This window comes from Micropterus salmoides, unplaced genomic scaffold, assembly GCF_014851395.1.
Source record: "Micropterus salmoides isolate LMB-PRFRI ecotype aquatic unplaced genomic scaffold, ASM1485139v1 Ms_hic_scaffold_14, whole genome shotgun sequence".
Lineage (NCBI taxonomy): Eukaryota > Metazoa > Chordata > Actinopteri > Centrarchiformes > Centrarchidae > Micropterus > Micropterus salmoides.
Window position 1 is genome coordinate 14,571,117 of NW_024040485.1, and position 26,259 is coordinate 14,597,375.

Consider the following 26,259-nt stretch of genomic DNA (forward strand, 5'->3'; position numbering starts at 1 on the left):
TTTTAGGGGAACTGGCTTTGTGCACGGGGGAATGGGCATGTTAAAACAGTAGCTGTTGCCACAAAGACAGAAGAACACTAATGTCCACATACTTTTATACATACTATCCATCTATCTAGTCATCCCTCATTATCTACCTACCTACCTTACTCTCTTCTAGTAAAAATCGTCGTGGCTGGTGTTTTGCAGCCTCGCTGTAGCTAACACAAGATGTGTTGCCACAACGTCCATTTGACTCGTGGGTGCCTCTTTCACGTTTTTTGACACCACTTACAGGTAAAAACAATCTACCTCCTGTAGCACATGTGGTGTTCTTTCAAAGGCATGCAGGTAGACATCACATAGTGAACTATTCTTTCATCTTCTCAGTAGCGCTATTGCAATCAGACAAGGCTTTGCCCATATAATCACTGGCTTTGATATGGATGCATTTCCATTGAGATTTGTGTATCATCAGTTCTTTTTATCTTGTATAACTCAGCTGCATGATATTGGTATACTCTGACTGCAAAGTGATGCTTCACTTCTACAAATTTCATATGAAAGTGATTTTTCCACCCAAAGTTTCTGGCTCTCCTATGGTTTTACGGTGAGGTGGTATCCTGTGTATGAGGCTGATTGAAATTCCAGTGCTACATTCAAAGTTGTCCTCAGTATCAGTTGAAAAGCTGCCCTCTGTAATTATCCTAATCGCAGTTTTAAAAGCAGTGGGGCTGTCAATCACGCCCATGCAGGATAATACACATATTGGCTCAAAATGAGCTGTTCGGACAAGCGCATGTGTCAGGAATGTCACTAGCTGAACAAAATGCCCTCTATTGTTGTTCTGTGACACCTGTGGCTACCTTTTAACAGACAAGCTCTAATTAAGTAGTCAAAGAAAGATGTAGATGGGGAAAATGAATGCTAATTTCTCTACTTTATGTATTTTTAAGTAATTTATTATGGCTTATTATCTATAGTTATTGCTGTTGTTGTTGTTGTTGCTGGTTGTCTTCGGGCATTGTCATTGTTAGAAACCTTTAAATAAACACAAATACAAACAATGAATACTTGCATACAGCCGAATATAATTTCTGAATGTTGGAAGAATTTAACCTTGTTCATAAAAGCCCAGATCAAAAGTAGACAGCTAAACACCCAGCAATCATGTTGGAGGCTCATTGGAGACCAGAAGGTCATGGATGTCTTTTGGAACTGCACTACTGTAAAGCCTTTCTGGTACAATGTAAATGTAAGCCTGCATGGGGGTCACTTGGATACGCCCGCATGGCTGTTTATTTTATATTTGTAGGTAGCACGTTTGTGTTTGTTTTTGTCTATTCCACCTCCCAACAGGAGTTGAATCAACCAACTAACTTGCTTAACACACAGATCCACAGTGTTCAGTTGAGATTTAGAGAAGGTATGCGTGGACCCAGATACGTTTATGTGGATCCTCAGAGACACGTAATTCCAGTTTAACAACAAAACAATGTAAAGGTACAAGGGAAGGATCTGTTGTTTGAAAATGTTTGGGAAAATGTATAAGTAGAAAAACTGACCTGCCTGCTGAGTTAAAGGAAATATCTTTTGACAGCAGTTGGGAAAATGGATCATTTGTACAAAACATGATGGCAAACAAGTAACTCAACTGTTCAAATCTGGAATAACTGGAAATAAGAACGTGACACTGATCTATTTGTTCAGTGTTATAATGTGCGTGTGGTCATTTTGTTGTTCCCAGTTCCGAAACCCCCCCAAAAAAGAAATATGATAAATATATCTTGCAGCAATGATCAAGATGTTTAATTTGTGATTTAAATTAATGATGAGAGGTGGAAGTGGCGTGCAGTAGGGTGTTGACTGAAGCCTATTTGCTCATGCATAGTTGTGCTCATATCTGCGCAGCATCCAATAGTGTATTGATCAGGAAGTGAAACGCTTGCGATGGCAAGTGTTGGCATGACAAGTTCAGAAGCAGCTGTCCTGACAGCATGGGGCAAAACAGGCTCCTGGTGAGGCTTACAAGCCCTCTGTACACACACGTACCAAGCAGATTTGGGAGGAGCTGCTCGCTGCTCAGGTCACTGACAGTTCAGACTCCCAGATTTCTGGTCCTGCAGTGAGGAGAGTCTGACTACACAGCTCTGCAGGCACAGTCTTATTTATATTCAGTGTATAGATTTACCCTGACTCATCATGGTACAGGAAGAAGTATTAAGAGTGCTGCTGCATATCACGGGAAGAAGAAAATCTGCTTATAGTTTTGTCAGTAATATCAGCAAACAAAGAGAAAATCAATCATTTACATATGACAGTTGGTTGTGAAACAGACACCCTTGTGTTTGCATAATGACTTCACACATTGCTTACATTTTTTATTAATCCCTTTTTTTTTTTTTATTAAAAATGCACCCACGCAAAACGCCAATCAGATGTCTGCATGGCTTTATATGTATACAATATATTTCTTTAATAACTGTAGAAAACAAATGTGAGATCACCAGTTTTCATCAAAGCCACCTCAGAACATTTTGATTGTTGGATTGAGTTTGCATACTGTGCTGTCTGTCTGCTGCCATGTTCTCAGCGAGATGAAACAATGTGGCCATACTGTAGAGGGATGTTTCATCATATCAGAATAACAACTGTTATTCCCGATGCCACAAGCCACTGTATAGAAAATTCACAGCTGTCTGTGTTTAAGGGTCTATTAATTCCAACCATGACTGCTGAAAGATGAAACAGCTGGCCATAAACTATCTTGACAAACTTGTGTGCTATGTGGAAAAAAGAAAAGAAAGGACAGAACTCAGACAGTCTTTGTGTCAGTGATTTTTATTTCAACTATCATCGCTTGCATTTCCCCAACTCTGCCAGAGCCATCACTTCTTAAGAGGAAGGACAGATAGCATATTTAATTTCCTAACAGTTCACTTAGGACTGTTTCTTAGGATTCCTCAAGGACCGTACAGGTAGCCTTTTTTCAGGGGTTTAGTGCTTACTCTCTACTTCCACTGACATGAAAAATTAAAGGAATGGATCCTGCATGAAACAGTTGAGACTTGGAAACCTTTTGTCTAGATCTCCTTGCTTGTCCAAGAGCAGTAAATCATAATGTTAAACTACTGGAGTCTGCTTTTAATAACTCCAAACCTAAACTCAGGCCTCATCATCTTAAGTGGAGTTTATGTAACACACAAGCTATTAGCGATATTTTTGAAGATAAGCCTTGAAGATGCTTCCCCTTCCTGCCTGTGAAGCCAGCACCTCTGGGGGGCAGTAGAGACATCAACACTTCCTTTCATCTCATCTTGGCTGCAGGAAAGGGGCAAGGTCGGAGGGGATTTGAGCTTGGCTCACCACCACATGTTTCTTTGCTTGCCCAGTCTTGCTTTAGGCACAGATTATTACCATATACCAGCTACCGTTACAGTATACCTGGCTTGTGTGCCACCAGAGATCCTGATGGGTGTGTCAAGAGTCTCTCCTTCCCTATGTTTCCCTCCATATGTATGCAACCAAAGCCCCTTTTCTTTACTTCACTGATAGAAATGTATACATGCACCACTGATAAAAGTATACACTAGCATAAAGATATTAAAAGAGCTTCTTAAAGGATTTCCAACCTAAATATACATAACCAATGGAGAGCTGGAAGCCATTTATAGAGCTTTAGCTAGAAATCCTTTACCTGTGTGGATTGAAAGCCCTTCAGTATACTTCCTATTTGTGTGCTACTTCAGCAATACAAAATAAACAATGTACCTTTCTTTGATGATATCATAGACTATGGTTGATGTAATGTTGGGAAACATTTTGGGAACCATTTTTTGTTTTTGTTTGTTTATTATTATCATTTCCAGCCAGGCATTCATCTGGACACCCATTTAAGAACACTGTGTGTGATGAAAGATTAAAAAAGCTTTGGGTACGCTTGCAGTCTCCCTTGATGGCACATCCTTTACATGGCCTACATTTGTTTCAATTGAATAGTTGTATTATAAACACAATGACGGCTTTCTGGGTTTGCAGTAGTTTGTAAACTGGTAGCATGTGGCTTGATTGTCCTGATGATTTGGCAGAGAAAAGAAGCGTCAGGCAGAGCATGACTGAAAGAGAACTCTTCCTGTGAGTGAAAAAACTATTGAAAGTCATTATGTTTCTGGGGAGTGGGGACTGTGAATAGAAGATATGTGATGTGGAAATTAATAACTTTTTGACTCTCGCCACTTAAAATGTCAACAAGCCTGCCGTTTAAGGAACACAATAAAATTGACAAATATGAAGGTCTTTGAATTAAAAAGAAATTAAGAATACTCAAACTGTCAAAGATTTACAAAATTAGTTTTACCTCCTGGACAGCTGATATTGTCACCTTTAATTTCCTCTGATAAAACTAAGACACCTGAACTGACAAATATTCGTCACACGTTTCTCCCCTAATAGACAAACAACAAAACAAAACAAAATTGCATCAAACTGTTGTTGTTTTATGTATGTCTCTAAGTCTCTAGAGGCCTCAGGAGTTCCAGTATGGCGAGGTCGAAGTCATCCAGCAGTGGCCTCCGTCTGGCATTTTACCCAGAGCACATCCTGTGGGAGCGGGAGCTTTGGAGCCGGCTGCGCGACCACATCAAACAATAGCTTTTTGTTGTAAACAAAGCCAGGGCAGCTTGCCGGGGGCCCTCTCTTTCTCTCTCTCTTTCCTCCCGCTCACAGCCCGGATCCAGTCTGCCTACCATAATTCTGGACTGTCAGACAAATGTGTGCCAATGCACCACAAGTCTCTCTATTCCATTTGCATTTGTACACAGAAACCATGAACCTGGCAGTGCAACAGACAAATTCAAATTTGTTGAAAATAGTAAAGGAAGATGAAATGCAAAACTAAAGGTCTGCCTCAAGAGGATTGTTAAAACACAATCACCTGAACAGTTGCTTGACTGCATGTCATGAAACATAATGTCCATATGTTTGTTTATTAGTCAGTGTAACAACTGCTACAGCTTCTTTGTCCAGGGGATAGAGTACCAGTTGTGCATAAAACATTTGATGTGCATTTCTTTTCCTGAAATATACACTTGCAATTATGTTTATTGGCAAGTTGTGTCTCTACAACGCTCCAAAAACAGCGACCAGTACCTACAGAGGCAGTAAAGTTTAGAAAAAAGTTTTGGACTGGCTGGGATACCGCCTAACATATAAAGGCTGTAATGTAAGGTTGTCTTCTTAGACTGATTATTTTAATGATTTTAATTATTGCCATTAAACCTACATAATACCTGCATTCTGCTTTTGGATAATCCTCACAGAGGAAATCGCAGTATCTACATACAGAATGTGTTCTTTCAGAAAATAAACTTTATTTTGATTATACAGTCCACAGCTAATATAAATCAAATCTATCTCTGCCTGATCTCTGCTTGCTGGGTGAAATTTATCCAACTACAATTGTAATAAATTTAATATTATAAACTAATTTACAATTTAATACATTTAATCTGTGATTTAATGGTAGCTTAACCACACCAAATTGCATGAATTCCACTAAGGTCACTGCGAGTCACTGCCACTCTGCTTGTGCTCGTTATGTTAGCTTTAGCAAGAGTTTAGCCGGGTATATTTTCTCCACAATGATTGCATTTAGCCTCTGCCTCATTTGTGGAACCAGTAACTGAATAACCAAGATGTCAGCTCATTAAAATTTAAATTTTTTTATTACAGATAACAGCCACAGAAAAATGAATGAGCTTCAGCTTTAGCTAAGGCTAGCCATGGCTCTCTCACCAGCTTGCTTTTGCTTGATATAGCGCTCTTGCTTCAGCTGTAGTTTCTTCTGTTTGGTTTGGCTTTTTGCTCTGTGACTGCAAATATAAAATGCTGTTTTCACATGTATCTTTCAGTGGTATAATGTGTTTTTATATTGTAAAATTGATTAAAATATCAGATTCAGTTTTGACCAAATATGTTGACTCTGTGTCTTTGCAGAGCAGAATAGATTTCCAGCATGTTAGCTCAGTTGGCATGCTGACCACTATAACTAACAATTCACACTCACCATGAAATTACACTTAATAGGTACCCAAAGGTGCTGCACCACAATGTGACATGACGTCGAAAAACCTGTTACAGAGTATCAGGAATGATTCAAAACACTAGCTAATGCTGCAACATGCTGCAACCCCTGCTGTTAGTGCCATTACCTCTTATACCATACATCTGGCCTGTACTTGATCAAAGGTGACAATGCAGAATGTTTTCACAGTAGGGCTTGTGCTTCTCCCAGTAATTTGCACCATGCCATCGTCAGGAGTGTTGACTGCACTCGGTACACCAGTGATCACATTTTAGCTATGATAATGAAAGATTTTAAACACTAAGCTAATTGAAATGCTGGTGGAAGGTAGCAGCTGGGATGTGTGCTTAACTATTATCACTACTAATAGTTTAGATCAGAAAGGGAAACAGGAAAGGGAGGCCAATCCCTCAGAGGGTATTCTATTATGGCACCTATGTATATTTTAACCAAACTGATATTCTGTCAGCAACTCATGCAGTTAAATTTGGAGAGCTGGTTAATTGCAAGGTTTGCCGATAATTGTTTCATTAATTCTAGCTGGCTCCTATTGTTCCTGGCCAGGCACATGGGTCCAAGCCTACGCAGAGCTTGGCAGTAGTTTTTAAACGAAGGGGAAATGGAACAACCTGCTTCACTGCCCCCGCTGATCCCTCGGGTTTGGGCTGTTTTTTCTTTTTTCTCTCATACCTAGTGTGTCAAGGGCATTCCCTGTCTCCAGGCTTCTGAAAACCTGCAGAGGACAATCACTCTAAAAGCTGGTGGAGACGCACAGCAGGGGACCAAAAATTACGTACTCTCTCCATATTCCCTTCGACAGAATGGCTGGGACGTTTGTTCTTAATAAATACCACAGCTTTTACTGTCCTGTAAAATATTCTCTTCAAAGAAAATGTACACTGTGAGGTTCAGACATCATTTGTTTTCTTTTTGACAAAAGGAGGATTAGCATCCTGTTAACATTTATATTCTCATTCTGTTTCATATGAAGTGGAAATGATAATAGATTGAATTCTAACCAAGTATATGCATGCTAATCACACCGCTTTGCTATTTCAGATCCACATGCTGACTGCTGAAGGGGAAAGAGGCGCCTATTGACTCTATTTGAATCCATTGGTGAGCACATGTTCCAATCTTAACACTGAGAACTGGGGTTATAAAGTGTGGCGATGGGAAGTACACCAGAGGGCAGAGGCCAGTGGATTTATTGCTATTTGGAGCACTGCTGTGTGTCTTTGAGGTTTGAAAAGTTTGAATTAGATTTGCTTCAGCACATCTCCAGCTGGGAACTATGTAAATTGACAGTAAGGAACCATATCTGTGCACAAAAAGGCTCTACCATCAGCCCAACAGCCACGGGCACTAGCATTTTATGTCTTCTACACTGAGTGACTAGTCTATAAATTGTCATGTACCACTGATTGAATACGTTCCTTTTCTTATCTGGTGGCCATCAACAGCAAGAACGCAACCACATGAGCGTATCCTGCAGATAAAATCTTTTTCTGGTCTTGTTCTTTGGAGCTAAACTTTTTTCATGTGAGGGAATTAACCCAGCATGAAAATATTTTTCAGTATGTTTTTGTTCTGTAAGAAAAACAGGATGCCTTTTTTCAATTCATGTGCCGTTACTCAAAAAAAAAAAAAAAGAAAGAATCCAATCCTTTCACTGTGAGGCATAGAAGAATACATTTCCGCTTTGAATCGCAGTGTAAATTCAGTGTGCTACGGGCTGGTGTGTCCTGTAGACCTTGGGCAGGGATTTGCAGTGAGAGACAACAATCCTCCGTCATGGCTGGTGGCCGTTTTTCGTTGAACTGTAAAAACATATGAAGAGCTGAGGCGCCTCTGTGTAGCAGAGAGGGAAAAAAAAGACTATCATTTATTATTCAAATGAAATGAGGTCCGGCAGATGGTGGAAGAGGGGCTGTGGGCTTACGGCAGAAAACCTCCTGCTCTCTACCTCTGTGATTTAAGTCAGCCCGTGTCGAAATAAAAAGTTCAAAGGGAATCAGCGATTGTGACGGATCTCATTAGCATATTTCCAATGAGCAACATAAGAAGTTGGGATGGGGGAGTTGGGGGTGTATCCCAGTCAGGAGCTAATCAATGCTGTGTATTATGATACTGCAAGCTTCACTTACATATACAATAGGCTACATCATTTACTATATACTGGGTATACTAGATTATAACTTCATTCTGTGTTGGATAGACCTTAGTTTCAAACAAATACAGGGGGTGTTGCATAAATATAAATATTCTGGTCCACAGTTCAAACTCTTGGAGACAACCAAAACACAGTTTTTTTATTTTTATGTTTTGTTTGATCTATTCACATTCAGTGTACAATAAGTTATAAAGACTTCTGTTCTGTTACTGTGAATAGTTCAGACATTTTGGAATTTCTGGAAATTCTCCAAAATGTTGAATTATTCCTTTAACAAGTACATTTTAAAAAACATAGACGGGTCAAAAATGAGCTCTTCTATTCTCCTTAAATGTTTATTCAGTTTTCATTTTAGTTCTTTTCACAACATACGCAGACACAGGAATAATATAAATATATACCTGGAAAAAAAGATGTTTTTACACAACATATACTGTACAATAGATGCTGCAAAAATGATTACAAATTTCCAGAAGTCAACAAGGGCTCTATTCATTCTGCGGACACTGTAGCTTTATGGAGTGCAGTGGCAGATTGCGTGCCATGTGCCTGAGCACCGTAAAACACTGTCATGTGTAGGGTGAACAAACTAAGGCTGGGCTTGTAAAAAAAAGCAAAAACTCTTAAGCTTCCCTTCAGACACATAAGACTTCAGCACCTGTCAAGGGGTTACTTAAGTGTCAGCCTATAACTACATGCACCCAGCAACATGCAGTCAGTCTATTGTACATGGGGCTTCGTGTTTTTGTACTTTATTCTATGGGAGGCCATTCACCCTTCCTTTCAGAACACAGTACCACTCCATCTCTGATTTGAAATATCGGGTCGGGAGATGCTCTTGCCCCCTGGGCACGACTGTATTTCAAAAACTGAAATTTGAGTGAGTTTTTCTGAAGGTCCCTGTGGTGCTGTTCTTTTGGACCACAACAAACCACGAATCTGGCAGCAGCTTTTTCTCAGTGAAAATACAGAGGAACATCTACCCATTAAAGCACAAGAGGAATTTGGTTAGAGCTGGAATGCAATAAAATGTATAAAAAAAGCCAAATTTGACTTTACACAAAGGATCTAAGAATGACGCCGAACCAAACGAGGGATATAAAGGAACAAATAGATCACAATCTTTTTATTTATGGGGTATAAAAAAAGGGGCGGTCACATCCTGCAATGGGGTTTTGGTTATCACATAACATAGGAATGTTCTGTCTGCAGAGAAGAAAGAAAACTGTGGCACATAAAATCATACAATTTGTTAATCCTGATTTGGAACTGGTCGTGGAAACAGTAATATGTTGGCAGTTTTACTACTTGTTATTTGCATATTAATTAATAGGGTATAATTAGAACATAATACTCTCCTTTTTGAAAATGTGTTACATTACAAACTGAGAGAATCATAATGGAAGTCTTTAAACAGAAACATTTGGCTTGGCATCACTTTGTTCCTTTGTTCAGCACAGATGAAATATGGCTTAAACACAGTTTAATATAACAAAAACCCCATTGCTGGGAAAACACCCAAATCTAGCTTTATTGGCAACAATCGTAGTTATGTCTGTTTTGAAGATTAATGACTACGACGTTTTAAAACAGAGACAAAGTCAGAACAATAGTGTGGTAAATTGTAAGTTTAGGAGGGCGCTTAGTTTTAGAAGATCTGACTTTCGTGTAGCCACTTCCTCCTGCCAGAAACGGAATCGGAGCTCTCACGGAGGCTTTTTGCAGCTCCCACACGACACTCTTGCAATATCAGTTTGTGAATCCCACTCCTCTTTGCAGTGTCACCTTGTAAATTCCTTCCTCTTGCTTTAAATGCATTTTACTGCTTTGCAAATGAAGAGACCACCATGTGCTTAGAACATACCATCTCATGCAACAGGTTCTTCCTTTTTTCTGACTCCCACTCAAACACTCACCCACTTACTCCTCTCCACTTGGCGACCAGAATAGAAGCAGCAAAGCGACATTGACGAGCCCACTGGGCCTGCAGGCTGACATTAGCCCACCCTGGGATGAGGCTGGTGGAGGACCACCCCAGCAGGCTGCGAAGCCCAGGGTGCCTTGGCCAATTTATGACACCTACAAGGGGAGATTGCATTGCAGACACTTTAGAAAGCAAGTGGCTGAGTCATAGACCTGCTCCATTGCTTCCTGCTTCCATTCAAGGGGTATTTTTGGTTGTTTATTATGCCAAAAGATTTCTTTGTTGCCATTATAATTGTGATTGCTATGCTTTAGCAATCATATTGTCATGTATACTACTTCTTCAGTGCCTCTTTTGGTCCCTTCTAGATAAAAAAACAAGATTTTCTCATTGATAGATGACATTGTATGAATTACTAAGATTTAAAAACATCTCATAAATACATAAATTGCATTTATATCTTAGTCAGTGTATACAGTACAAACTCCAAAATACACTGATCAAGTGTACATAAGCTTAATTTAACATACAGTTGTGAGTTATGAGTTACATTGCATTAAAGAAGACCTAAAGAGGACCATTGAATTAATAACTCAGGACTTGTATACAGGACAACCTCCATTAACAGTTTTAATGCTCAGTATTGCCCACTGATCAACTCTAAATAAGCTCATTACGATGACGTGTACAGTTTGAATGGAGCCTACTTGTCCTCCATTGTATTTATAAATTCACTTAATTCAAATTGGAAAATGCTCAGTTTTGCATTGTAATTAAAGTGTTAATAAGCTCATTTATGAGTTTTATTATGAGTTAGGCTATATAATACATTATGTATACAATTCTGCAGCAGTATTTCATAGTCTTGATTCACTCCTGTTGCTTCTATAACTCAGGTAATTTACTTTAAGGTCAGTGAGTTTTCATATTATCATAAAGTCATCCAAAAATCTTGCCAATCAGCATCAATGCACACAGCAGTCAAATACCTTTTATTATTATTATTATCCATTTTATTATTATTGACACCTGAAATTGATTAAATTGCAGTGAGCCTTCAAAAGTATAGGCAGTAATCAGAAGCACCCCCTCGGTCTGACTGCACAAAAGAAGTGAAATTAAGACCAGACCAGACTGTGGACGAGGCTTAATCCACAGCAGATTCCCCCCTCAGCTTGAATAAGACTTTGCAGCGTGGCTTTCCACTATGTCTGCTTGCTCTGGTAACAAGCCTCTTCTGTGACCGAGGGAGAAAAAAATCATAAGCAAGGCAAAGGTAAGGATAACCTCCCTCCCTTCCTCTTCAAAAAGAGGCATGCTGAGCTTCACTGGAGAGATGTGGGGGGTTAGGGGGCATTCAAGTCCCACTCCTTCTTACTCCTCAGTTTTTAACCATACTTTTCCACGACCGAGTGTGCACGCAAGGCAAGCCAAAACAGATAATGCGGAATGTCAGCCTAGAAACAGAAAATCACCTCTACCAAGACCAAGCTGTTCCAGAGCACTGGATTGCATTCCATAGCAACTCTGAGTGATTTATTACTACAAAAAAAAAACAAGTCTCCCAAAAAGACATCTAGCTACGCAGCTGGTTAATGCCAACTGGTTGTGACTTGTGATGAGTAATGACATCCCTTTGAGTCAGTAGCTTTGTTCTGCCGTGTCTAGATGATGGATCATTCTTTTAAAACCATTTTCAAGATGTGCAGATTATCCGTTTCATAATTATTATTTTTTAAAACGGAGCCGAGAACTATGAGAAGTAATTTTCCCCTCCGTAGGCTTGTTGTGTTATCACGTTCCCGCGGAGCACGAGTAGAAGCTGTAGATGTCCGCTTTTCACTGTGCTCATCAACAGTAGATCCAGGGTCCATACAAACCCAATTAAGAATCAATTTGAGCCAGTGTCAGACAGTCTGGCGCCTGGAGAGGGGTAAATGCTTTTAATATGAACATTTTATCGTTGTCTTCCATCGTCTTACAGTCTGGCATGTGTAAAGTATCTGTCATGAAGCCTTATGCCTGAATACTACCACAGTTGCGCGTCCACAGACTTCCACACATGGCATGCACATGAAAGGAAAGGTAGAAAAACTGATATGGGAAACAATCCCACTTGAAAGGCATAAATCATAAAACACTCAAGAGCAATGAGATTTTGACAGTAGCTGTGATTGGCATATTTATTCGTCCTGCTGTTCTGTCTCAATTTTGTCCTGAGACAAATGTCATGGCATGAAATGCGCTCTTGAATCATGTCAAACATGTCTGACATGGGCCCAGATTGATGTGGTTGCCATGAATGCTTTGAAAAACTAACACCTTTGCTACTCTTATCCTCCTACGTTATATCTATCACAGTTCAACCGTCAGTGAGACTAATGGAGTTGAGTATGTATATAGATGTGCGTAACTTAACTTCTGTTTATTATTGCCATAGGTCCTTGGAAGACTGTTCTTGCATGTGTAATAACACGATTTAAAAAAAAATAGCATGTTTTATACCAGTACTACAAATGTATAAATGTACTACATCAGGCCAAACAACCATGTTCACTTTGCTGTGTGTTTTCACGGCAGACAATATGCCATTTATAATGGAGCCATCAAATCAATATCACACTAACTCTGCCTCTACTCCCACCAGGTAGCACACTGTACCTGTATTTTTCCATCAATTCATCGCATTTCAGACAACAAGAGCCTGCACTTAAAGAACACACTGCCTGAAACCTGTGCTCCAATAGCCTCTTTGCCGGGTCTCTCCACGCTAACATACCTGTTGCTGTGAAATGCTGTGATTATCATTTGAGGCAATGCCACGCAGAAAGGTGCTGTGAAGAAATTATGGCTTCTAACGGCTGAGTGGCGGTCAAGAAGTGAGTAATGTTTCTCTGAACATATTCACCTGAGCATGAAAGTAATTTTTACACAAAGGCTCTCAAAGTCATAGATGGCAGTGATGTTTTACATGCTGCACAATTATGGTTCACTTTTTGATTGGATGCATGTTTTCAAGCAACTCAGATTTTTTTGACAGTTTTGGCAATGTAGGAAAAAATGTATTGTTCCATTGTTGCTCCTGTAGTGTTTATTGATATTTTGAATCAACATGGAGAACCAACTTCTAGGCTAGCTTTTGGACTACAAGCATTTGCTCAGTAGGACTTGTTATTGTTCTTTCTGGAAAGCGAAAACACAGTACAATGGTCTTCTGTCCATATTCTAAACTTAGAGGGTATTTACTGCTTTAGCGCATAGAAACATTGTAAAATAAGTAAAACACCTCTTAACAAAGATAGACAGTTTGTTGTGTTAGGATTCAACAACTCATACATGCTGCATTCAGGCAATGTCGGCAGGTCTGTAAGATCAGGAAAACCTGTTATTCTGACTTGTGTTTGGCATTAATCCAAAGTGATTACACACACTTGGCTAATATTTATCATGTTACATATTAGTAGTAGTTTGCTAACAAGTGAAATCTGATACAGTCTATAGCTTAATCAGCTATACTGACTGAATTAGAGTTAATGTTGGACTTTATTTTAATGTCAGTGCTAGCAATGGTTAGTTTCAGAAATTCCCAGCCCTGCACGGCCTGAAGGAAGCGATGTAGGTGACCTGCGATCACATTATTGGACAACTGAAGATAATATGATTTAAAAAAAGTGGTCATGTGCATTGACGTGTGCATATAGGGATATTCATTTAATTTGGGTGTAATTACCTTAAACAGCAGACTTTGGCTGACCTGAGGCATCCACAATTGTTTGCTTTTTCCGGGATTCAACATATAAATGAAGAGCCAAGTCGAACATCTCTTCTCCAAATAAAATAATTTTTAGTCTTAATTACGAATGAACAATTATGAAATGCAGTCCAATTACAACTTTGATGTTTACGTGAACAAAGGGTATTGACAGGAACTCCCTAATTGAAACATAGGATTCATTACAAATGTTATTCAAGGGCCTTGCTAAACACAACCACACCTATTACAGGCGTCGGTGTGGTTGACTAGACCTCTGTTCATGTTGAACTTGGGTGGAGTAATGCTGGTAATTAGGTGGGTTCACAAACTTGTAATTTGTCCCACCCCAACAGGTGTAAGACAACAAAGGGTAGAGAGGGAGATGTCAATCAAACACTGTTTGTCCCACACCCACGCAGCCCTGAGGAAATGTCATATCAGGCATTGCTGAAAACACCTGCGTATCTTGGATGAAAATATTTTACTATCCAGTAAAACATTTCTTGAACTGCTACTGTAGCAGTTCAAGAAATCCTTCATGAGAATATATTAAGAGGAAAAGAAGCTAGCTTGAAAAGAGGGAAGGACTATATTTGAAGTCCCAATCCCTCTTTATCTCTTGTGTTCCACTAGCATTTATTCCTCCATGTATTTTGGCATAAAGGGTTTATGTCACCCAATTTTTTTTTTTACTTGTGAGCTACTTAGCAAATTAATTACTTCCAACCAATCCTTGAGAGGATAATATCTTCCTGTTTGGTGGATTTATTATTTATTGCATCTGTGTTTGTGTCAGGGTTAAACTGTATGGTATGCGTCTGAGCTCCAGGTACTAAAAATAGAGGCACTCCCAGAGCTCCTACTTGAGTGACAGGATTCCTTTCACTGGCACGCAAAGATGACCCATTTCCTCTTTTCCTAAAAACTCAACCACCACCCACTGCATGAATAAAGTTACTACTTTAGTTACAACTATGGTATTTTCTGCCAGACCAGTTATTCAAAAGGTATTTTTAGTGTTATATAGTTTATTCTGTTGTCTGTTTTTTAAATAAAGGTTTGACTTGGCAAGTAAACAGCTCAGCAGTGTGAATAAAACTACTTATATTAAAACTATCAGCTACTGTTGAATGAAATTATTAGATGCTATAAATCTTTTTTTTTCTTCCTGTCCTGCCTGTCTTTTCACACTGGAACAATGAGCATCTGTTTCCATTTTTCAGTGTTTCAGTCTCTATGTGGAAGAGGGGTAGACTCGCTGCACAACAACAGAGCAACAACACGTACAACTACACCCTAAGATAAACATTCACCATTGGAAACTAAATTAAAGCAAATGTTCCCAAATGCTTTACCAAGTGCTTTAAAATGCTCAAGTATAGATTGAGATGCTTTTTTCAGATAAGCTTGTTTTTGGGCCGAGACACGCTGATATTTTTGGAGCAAATCACACAGATGGAAAGCAGTGACTCTGGTACATTACATTTATTTGTTCTGTGCTTTTCTCCATATAAGAGCATTTTTACAGACATCCCAAGGACAGAGGGAAAGCAAAGTTCTGTGAGCCAAAAAGATCTAGTGAGGAGACAAGTCTGGATCCATGTTGCTTGTCAGATTTTATCTATTGTAGATTGTTGAATTCGCTTTCTATGCTTGATCTAACTTCTGTCAGCAGAGTCTGCAGTCGACACAAGTCTCATGGGGTAAAAAGGGAGGACTACAAAACTTCCAGAAGGCAGAATATACTGTATGGTTCTGAAATTCAAAGCCACCTCCCAAGCGACTTTAAAGGCCTAAATGAATAATTGAATATGCTATTTATACTGTGACGAACAGTATGTAGCTTCGAAATTAGCTGGCCTTTAGTTATTTGTATTATTTGTAAGCATTTTTGCACGATAAAGATTTGAGGGAGTGATATAGTTTTTACTTCACAAGACATGTAATGTAGGAAATAAGAATTTATGTTGGTTATCTGCTACTATAGGCTCAGAAATGTGTCTTTTTTAGTTAGAGCTATAGCCGGTAATTAAGCTGTAATCTTAACGGTGGGGTCTGCAAGTCCCTTCGTTCCGCTTCCGTCCCATAGGACCGTATTTTGGAAAGAACATGTACGGTTAATGGCAAGCAGTAACAATTTTTTAAATCCTGTACTGTGTCATGAATTACACATGATGTTTGTCAATTTAAAAATATTTTGGTCTGTCAAGAAAGTCGCAGTTTGTTGTAAAAACAGTAACATTTAGTTCTGTGTGAAATCGCTCAATGAACTACATCTCTCATCTCGCACAATATATGTCACCAACATCTTAACGCCATAATGCTAGCTAACGTTTATGGCTTGTTTGCTTGTAGTAACTTAACTATGTTCCATAATTAGATATTTCCCACTCATTCTAAAATGCATGAACAATACTTATAGACTATACAAACAATCTAAGTAATGGATTTACAAATAGCTAGTGCAAAGCAATCCTCCTGGTCGTCGTTGAATTAAGTCATTGTCTTATCATGAATTTGGGAGAGTTCACTCGTGGTTAAGCCTTATAATCAAGCCCATTCCACCATGGAAACTGCCATTATATGACCATCTAGATCATGACAATTCCCACCCTTTTTCATGCTGCCCTATGATTACAAAACTATAGAAAGCTACTCTACACAATAAGCTGGGAAATGGGTGCCGCAAAGAATTAGCTTCTGCTGAATGCAGAAAGAACAGAGAGTGTTTCTGTCTGCGTGGAACAAAAGCATTTATCAAATCCCAAAGAAAATCCTCAAAAAACTCAGTTTAGATCCTTTGATTTTTTTCAATAAATGGCTTTTCCCTTTTAAGATTGAGATTGCCTTTGAGTTTGTGGCTTTTGATCTTAATGAGTAAAACCACTTAATAATGACTCGAGACATATTTACCGCAGCATTCCCAGCTAGCCTCTTATTTACTGCATGAATGTTTGTTGAAACACCCCACATTATTACATGACAAGTTTTTGCCCATAATGTGAATGACACATTTGGAGGGGAACACACACAATGCATGAGAGGACAAAATCGTAGAGGTGAAGCGACTTGAATTCTGAAACTGTGGGGGTCTCTGTGGCTGCAAAAGTACCACAGAAACTCTACCACCAAAAGTTTATTATCACTCTTATAATCCAGTGTAACATCTGAAGTTTGGATTCACAAGACGTGGAGTTGACTTTGTACTTTAAGGCATTTGTGGGCTGCTGTTCTCTTGTGTTTCTGGAGCTAACTTTCAAGTAAAATAGTCGGCAACATGAGTAGAATTTGAAAGTAATTGAGTGTGCCATTGTGAAGATATTGTAATAAATCAACATCTGAATGACTAGTAAAGCTAATAAAAATCTGTATTCCCACAACAACACAATGTAATCACAATGTATTTGTACCAATCTTGTATTTGTTGCTGAACTAGGTACACCCGTAGGATGTTTGTCTCTGTCTGACATTAAAGCTGGGCTAAGCAATTTCTTTCAGAAGCATTTTTTGTTATATTTGTTGAAATCCTCTTAACATCCCAACAATGATCAACAAATAACATGCTCTGACGCATTTAAAAAAAAAAAAAAGAATTGCAAAAATTAAAATCAGGCATCTGTGGCTGTCATCGGAATATTAAGTGCGGCCAATCTAATCATGAAAAGCTTGGTTGGTCTACATACCTGTCTACCTGCGCGCAGACTGCCCGTGCATAAAAATGTGTTTTGGGGGAGTGGTTTCAGAGGGAGCCTTGAAGAGAAGGGGTGGGATTTTTTCAGTTGCATACTTTCAAAGTCTAACTGTCCCTTGCTAGTTCTCCAACACTGCCTACCCCAGCTTTAAGCTGTAATGCAGAGGAAAGCAGTGGCAATCATGAGCAATCATAGGAGATGTAATATGTATGTAAGGATGGTATTTATTCTCCCCATTGTTAATTAATGCAAAGTGAGTAAGCAAAAGCTATGGTCAAATGTGGACGTTAAACTATAGCAAAAAGAGAGGGAGGTATACAGGAAAAAGGGCACATGTTGTTTCAGTGCTTCTATAATTTCATTATGCTGGAGGTTCATAAAGACCTATAATTTACTGCATGAAGTCTGTTCTTATGATAAAGTCTGATCTCTCCCAATGAAACTTATTTACACTCTTTAGATGAGTCAGCAGCAAAACAGAGACTCCCTTTTAGTTCTTTTGTGCTATTACTTAGGGTTTTGATTGCACACTGAACACAGGCAATGAAAGGAATGACAGACTGCAGCAAAAAAGCAAAGCCAAGCATTTTCTGACAACTTCATCAGTCCTTGGGAGAAAAAAAAGAAGAAGAAAAAACAGAGACAAGGGCCGGCTGTGTGTATTTACATATATACTGTATTGACCACAATGAATAAAACACCAGCAAGTCAGGCTCTCCTGGGTCAGTTCAAATGAAATAGAGTTTACACTTTCAGTAGTAGGCCATACATAAACATTGTTTCTCTAAATAAGTATATGTGCCAGTGGATCAGCATCATTACATCTGTTTTCTTTTTCTCCGCTTTTCTTTATTATGTAAAACTACTCCTCAGAAAACATGCGAGCTCTGCACTAATCCTCTCACTTTCCACCTGGCGAATTTGACCCAAATTCACATTTCCCCTGTGTGGCCAGGGGACTATTTTTTTATTGAAGCCACGTGTAACGGAGACCACTGACCTGGCTATGTACTTTGGCTCATGAGAGGAAGAGAAGAGAAGTGATATTTAAAGCATTAATAGTTCCAAACTTGGTGATCAAGTGTTTGTTCTTAGACAGACTTTTCTCAGGAAAATATGTCTTCCGCCTGCATTTGCACCACTGAGGTAGCTCTTTTATTACAATACAGAGGATCCAAAAATAGGAATAGAAAAAATGAAAGCTAACAGTAAAATATCATGTTCAAAAGAAAGCTGCATGGGGCTGAACTTTAGAAACCTGAGGAAAATGTTACCATAAACCTCCTTCCAGCTGGGCAGATCATTTTCCTTCCAGTACATCGATTGTTGAGAAATGACAACAGAGACTTCACACGATATTTAGAGGAAAAATGACAGAGCTCAGATGGCATATTAGAAATTGCATGTTGTCTCGGCAGAAAGGTGGCAGAGACACCTCCGCTCACAATGAGGACACAGCTGATCACAGGTAGGCATTTCTTGAACTATTAGTGTGTTGTGCTCTGGCTTTTCATGGCTATAATGGTTTCTAATGATAGGCTTAGTGTGGTGACTGAATAAATCAGAATGTTTTCAAATACATTTATTTCTTCTTTCTTTATTTGTTCCTGTTTTTGTAACACAGAAAAATATGTAGCCTGCAGTCATATCCAAAGCAGTAAACAAATGATGACTAAATAATTGGGGATCTGCCGTGCTCAAACATGTGGTTGTCCAGTTTGTCATTAAGATTATATCATATTTGTTCACAAATGGAAATTTAATGCTTATGTTTTGCAGCTTACAGTAAAATTCTAATGGGCTTTCAGCTTTGAAGTGTAATTTCATCGACAAAGCCAAATCATTTCCAGTCAACTCAGTTATAGTTTCATGTTTTTGGGGTGCCAACTCACTTGCAATTCTGGTCTCCATTCACAACCGTAAAATCAGGATTCAATTTGCTCCGTCTCCATTGTAACCAACAGAGGAGGCATGGTGTGGTTTAAAAATGAAGGCAGAGCTAATGCTACAAAATTCCTTTTTGCAATATAGATCATTTCTTCAGAAAAAGGCAATCATCTGTAGACACTGTGGCAATACACTGGACTTGCAACATATGCATGATATTGTTCTTCCATTCATTAAACAAACAGTGACCAAAGATAATTCGTAATATTCCTATGAGGACTTATAATGTGCCTGTAGGAAAAGCTATTGGCCCTGTAGCATTGGCATTTTTTCATAATATACAAAAATGCACTGGAAAATTGTCAGCAAAACTTTTTTTTAAACTTTACAAGTATACACGAAATGGACTTTCAAACACACACTTCCACATGTGAAACAAGTAGTCCCATATATATATGTTAATATACAGTATAATGGGGATACATGGGATATAGCTGAAAAATGCACCATTTGATTTGAGGGATTTTTTTTTAACGTGTGACATTTGTAAGGGATTATACATTAAATCAAATGTATTTAAATATTTCCACAATTTTAGTGGGGCATTGTAACTTCTCGTGGTCTAAATCCTGTTTCAGGTACTTTTCCATGTCTACAAGAATAAAATTCAAAGCTAGACGATGAATACTGCAAACTTGTCATGAGCATATGGATGGATACTGAGTGTTTGCACACAAGGTCTATGAGCATCTGCTCTGAGGAACTGATTGAAAACCATTGTGTACTAGTAGTTTAGGTGCATGTTTGAGTGACTACTGTATTTAATTTGTGCAAATTCAAGGTAGAGGGTTAAGTGTATATTTCCGTTTTCCTGCAGAAAGTATTTTCAGGTCTGATGCATTTATATATGTATATAGTAACACTGTACATATTACATTCCTGTTTGCGTGTTATATTGCAGATAACATAGCTAGACTCACTCTACTATATACACTATTATGTTCTTGCCATATTAAACATGTCACACTTACATTCCTGACCATATCTGCACTCATTTCTTCTGCAAAATTCTGCTATGGGGACCTCCTACCTGACTCGTAAGCTATGTAAACAATTTGCCATTGCTGCACCGTCACTCCTGACACCGCAGTGCTCCCACAACAATCTGCCTGGAACTAGTCTGTAATAAGCCTGAATGGAAACCTCCTCTAGGCTTGTCTTTAGGCTAAGAAAAATCCAGTGCTGGTTTAAATGGACCTCTGCACACTAACTCAGTCTATATAAAGTTTGTTAAGAGTGGGGGCCAAACTGCTGGGTCATTTGGTGGAGAAGAAACTGTTCCATTAGGGTCTGAGCTGCTTGTATCTGATGCTGGCTGTACATCTCTGGCTGTGCTCGTACTGGCTGAGGCTGCTTGTATTTCGCCTGGGTCTGTGTGACGTCTGTACTGGGTCTGTGCTCGTACTGGCTGAGGCTGCCTGTATTTCGCCTGGGTCTGTGTGACGTCTGTACTGGGTCTGTCCTAGTACTGGCTGAGGCTGAATGTGGATCAACTGTGCTTGTACTGGCTGACAATCCAGCATCTACTCTACTGACAAAGCATAGAACCTCTAAATTATATATCCATACTAGCTAGATATTAATGTTATCAGCGCCATCATACTACTTATACTATGACTTGGCTGAATACAATTTTTTACTGAGCTATGTGCATCCATACTGGCCAGTCTGCCCCACTAATCAACATTTCAATAGTCAATAATCAATTTCAATCAATTGCTTTCCACCTTGCATTAGTCTTGTAACTTCACTAGAAAATCACTGTCTTGTTTTAAAATGATGTGTGCCTATATGGAGCACCATCACATACGTGTATTGACTGGACTGGTCCGTACAGAGGTCACTGCTGGAATGCGTGCGTTTTATTTCTTGCATGCGTATATATGAACACATTTACATTTTTTCTCATTTTGCTGACACTTTTATCCAAAGCGACTTACAATTGCAATATATGTCAGAGGTTACACGCCTCTGGGGATTAAGTGCCTTGCTCACAGACACATTGGTCGATGTGTCACAGTGGGAATAGAACCCGGGTCTCCCACACCAAAGGCAGATGTCTTATCCACTATGCTATCTATACCCCAAACACATGTTCAAGCGTGACCAGGTTATCTTTTCCAAGCTGCAATTTATAAACACTGTTGCCTGTGTGCGTTTATTAAACGTATCAAATAGTTGTATTTCACTCTAACAGTGGTCAGGCATAAAGTCTGGCAGGCAAGCAAACGAGCCACAAGACACAGACAGACCAAGAGATTTGTCGCCCAGCTAGGTCAGCAAGACAGACAGACTAGGGAGAGATTCACCGCAAGCTAGCACATCTACTTAACATTACTGTTATTTGCTGACATCACACTTATTGAGGAGTTATACCTGATTGCTATTCCCTCAATTCACTCTTGTTGAGCTTTTTTCTCTTCTTATACCCTGAAGGATAGTCCAGCTTCATCCTCTCATTAAAGTTGTAAACACTGACACTCGCTTTGACACGAAAGTGAGGCAGGGCCTTGCTTAACTTGCGCAGCCCTGCTCATCGTGCATAGTGAGCTCTAGGATGGTCCGGTTCTACTCATGGGCTGATTGTTGTTTTGTACATTATAGCGCTGCAACTAAAGATTATTCTCATTATAAATTAATCTGCCATTTTTTTGACTAATCATTAGATCTAAACAATGTCACATCAACATTTCCTTATTAAGCCCAAAGTGACATTCATAGTGATATCAAATAGTATAGTTGGAGATTAATTTAAATGTATTATCCTTTCAACTCCACTGTACATTCACTCATCTATACACGCAGGCTGTATCTATAGGCCTATACTCTTTGCTGCTAAACTGCTACTGACTGTGTGCTATGACAGTAAAGGTGAATCTACATCAATCTTATAGAAGAGTTTCAAGTGCGGATTTTTTCTTCTCTGGTAACATGGCCCCATTATATAGAGTACTTCTTGTTAAATAAAGTCAAATGCTTTTCATAAAAGGTGCACTTCTTATTCCACATGCTTTATTCATAAAAACCCAATTAAAACAAGCCTTAGTTCAGCCTCATTATTTTGTGTTTTTATTATGAAATACTAATTATCCAGGTGCAGACTACTGCCCACAGTATGGAAAAATGTGTAGGCCTATGCTGTTTGTGTGGGCTGCTTTCAGAAACGTGTTTATTGGTAATGAATGGCCTTGCACTTGTATGCACGCATTAAACAGCGGGAATCCTGATTAAAATGCTGTGCTTCGTGGATTTGTTGGAGAAAAATACAGCAGAAAAGTGTTTGTGCTTTAATAACACATGCGTGAAAATCTGAGCACACTGACATAGGAGTTTAATATTAGCCTTAATGCGGCTGGGCTGTCATAATTAGCATTAGGATCCGGTCCGTGTCCTGCCAGGAATCTGCTCCAGGTTTTTTGTGCTGCCCTCCACTGCCAGCTGCTGCAGAGCAGGGGACCGGTGCGCCGTTTCTCCTCGCCTTGTTTGCCTCCAGTCCGGCTGTAGCTCCGACTGTCTGCACGGCGTGTGGATGAGGCGCAGAGGGAACAACCGGCTGCGCACCGAAAGCCAGACTAAAGAAGTCATATAATCGCTCTCCGGGCTGTATCCGTGAACCAGGCCGCTGGAGACTTTCAGACAGAATTGAATGTGTGGAAGACGTGCTTGGAGTTTCATTTTTTTTTAGCGAGACTGGGGCGCATCTCGTCTCCTTGAAGTGATCCTTTTATGCAGTCTGACCGTAGCGCTCCAGTCGGAAGGAGCCTGGGCGCACGCACTTAGAGGAGGAGGGGGGGAGTTGAAGTAACGAGCATTACTTTTCGACAGACCTCTCGTCATGGAGCTATTTGTCCGGACCCGGACGTACTGGCTTGAAGAAGAACAGATACCTGCCACAGGAAACCCCACCATCTGTCCACTGTGAAGAAAGTGGAGCATACAGCCGAACCCCAGCCGTCTTTGTGCGACCCGCTGCTTAGTTTCTGGGGGCCTCTTCTGAAAAAAGGAGAGAAGAGAAAGGGGGCTCCTGGTGTTGATCTGAAATTCACACTCCCATGCCGGGATCCATATTTTGGCACGGCTCACCACTGTAAGTAGCCTTTTAAAGCGGATGTTTTGAGTCTTTCTGGGGAGATGCTGGGTTATGCCTCGCTGAATCAATACCGTTTATTTACACTCCCTGGATATGATAAGGCAAATGTCAGAAAACAGGCCCGCGGGCTCCTCCAGCAGTTTAAAACTGTTGTGATGAGATCAATACATAGCCCATAGTGTATGATGTTATTTTGTAGTGTCTTGAGCCTCCAGACTTTTAATTAATGTGAAGTTGTTTGGCTACTAGGATCAACCCAATGTGGATATTAGTGTATTTAAATCATAAATAGCCTATATATTTGATTTAAATGAAAAGCCCACTAAATCATGTCATCAGTACATGATACATTTGTGAAAATGTTTATATTCAGATGTATTTTATAATTTCAGATGTTACACATGGGATTATCTTTATAAAAGGTGAACACTATGAAGAAAAAAAAATCCTGGATAGGAATGAAAACCCTTTAAAGACCAAAGGGGAGTTGATTTATTAGATATTCAACGATGATAATGAACGTGAAAACATGGTGAAAAGATGGAGCTCACACAAACATCTCCACCCAGTCCAGAACACCAGGAGCTAAGTAGTTGGATGTCAGTTGTTGTCTCCATTTACTTCTCCATTTTGCGGCTATAAAATAAGATCATTTCACAGAGCATGTATAATTCACAGACCTGAGCCAGTCATGTGTGATGATGGGACACACTCTCACACACAAAGACACACACACACACACATAGACATAGAGTTTTTACAGGCTTAGGGAACCATATCTCATTCTCATGTGAAGCTTTTAGAGATAGGGCCGCATGAGCTTCAGCAAGAAACCCTGGACAAGGAACTGTGCTGAGATGAAATATCAAGGTTAAATAACAGTTACACATAATCCATACTGTCAATGCCAAATCAGGATAGTGGTGCAACATTATATAAGCCATACTGACAAGTTAGGGAACTGAGAGCTTCCCTGGCATATACTTATATAACAACTTTCACTCGGGGAGGTATAGATGATGACTTTTTAAAACATATTTTTTTAGGGGGGAATAAAAGCAAACCAAAGCATTAGGCTGTTCAGTTCTGACCTGAGAAAACTGCAACATCACACAAGCCATATGCACAGTTTAAGAAATTGATGTGCCACCACACAAATCCAAAGCATATTTTGACCGTGGCGGAGAAGTTTTTTGTCATGACAGCCATTTTGGAGGACCAGATGAAAAAAAAAAAAAAAAAAGCCTCCTTGGCAGGGACGATGTTGAATGTAGCTGCTTGATGCTGACATGCCCATCAGTGATTCCTGAGGATGAAAAGGTCATTTTATTCCCCTGCCGATAGGCCATAATGGGATGTTTTACTGGTGAATGCTGCACTATGAAAGTCCTGCGCTTCGGCTCAGGCTAAGTCTGTTTCTTGAAACAAATGCTGGGACAGTGGGTTGTAGGAATTCAAAGAGAGAGGGGGGAACAAATGTTCTGTTGCCTCTTCCTCCCCCCACCCTCTCTACCTTCACTCCTTTTCTCACCCACCCCAGACGGGCTGGTTTGGTCCATTTGTCTGTGTTGTCTTGGGAGGAAGTGCCATCTCATCTCACATTGCGCAAATGGTTTCAATGCATGCTAGTGTGAATTCTAGCGGGTTTTTGTAACTGCCAATTTCCATATCAAAGTGTCGGCATTTCAATAGGGAGAACTTGAGCTACCAGCCCCCTTCCTCTAGCAGTTTTGTTCTGATAGAGTGCTGCTGCTGCTGGTGATGGTGGTGGTGGTGGAGAAGGCTACGGAAAGGATTGCTGGTCAAACACTGCAGTTGGTTGTGTGTATGTGAGAGAGAGAGAAAAGGAGTACCAAGTGTTAGAAACAGATTTAGTGGGGATTGGGAGAATTTGTTGGCCATGATCTCACACCAAAAGCCATGTATTTAGTGGACATTTTGGACGCCATTCAGAGACGTGGTCATGTTAAAAAGATTTCGCCTGTTTAAACATTTCCCTCAGTATTTCCACATGAGCGTAAAGCATCAACAAAGGGCTGTATTTTATTTTCAAGGGGAAAGAGAACCCACAGCGTCCACGGCGAGAAAAGAAACAAGCATAAATAACTTTGGTATTTTGGCCGCAGCAGTCTAAATCTAAAATGCCTCAAAATTTGTTTGCTTTCAAGTGCTTTCTTGCTAAATAAATGGTTTAATTCCACATTCAGGGACTGTAGACGTCAAGTCGTAGAGCATTCAACCTTTGCGAGAGACCCTGAGTACCTTGCGGTGTCTGATTGTTTTTCTGTCGCAGAGATAATATTTATTTCCCGTTCTGTGCAGCTGTTGTTTGTCAGGGAAAGAATGCGGCAAGACACTGTTTATTTTGAAGGATTTCTTCCATTTTCCCTCCATCCTTTGTGTTATGACACATGGCCCAATGTTCACTGCAGTTATAGGTAAGTTTAATTGCAAAATAAACACTCAGACTCATTTTGACCAGGCACATAGAGAAACAATAAAGCCCCCTTGTTGCCTTTGTGAATGCCCTTACTTTGGAAGGAGGATCAGCATAGGTTAATAGTGAAAGAGAGTGCAGCGTGTGAGATGTTATTACACAGAGACAGGGAATGTAAATG

General features: G+C 39.7%; 1 protein-coding gene across 10 annotated transcripts in view; it reads left to right on the top strand.

Moving 5' to 3' along the window:
• Window positions 1–26,259, top strand: part of LOC119902022 (adhesion G protein-coupled receptor L2-like) — a 124,231-nt gene that overhangs the window by 16,902 nt on the left and 81,070 nt on the right. For 3 of the 10 annotated variants that reach the window (XM_038717891.1, XM_038717889.1, XM_038717888.1), the window contains exon 1: window positions 22,796–23,638. The gene's annotated coding sequence lies outside the window, so the exon portion shown is untranslated. Of the gene's footprint in view, window positions 1–7,120; window positions 7,181–22,791; window positions 23,639–26,259 lie in introns of those variants that run through there. The other 7 variants (XM_038717895.1, XM_038717890.1, XM_038717887.1 and 4 more) reach the window with 6 other exon arrangements.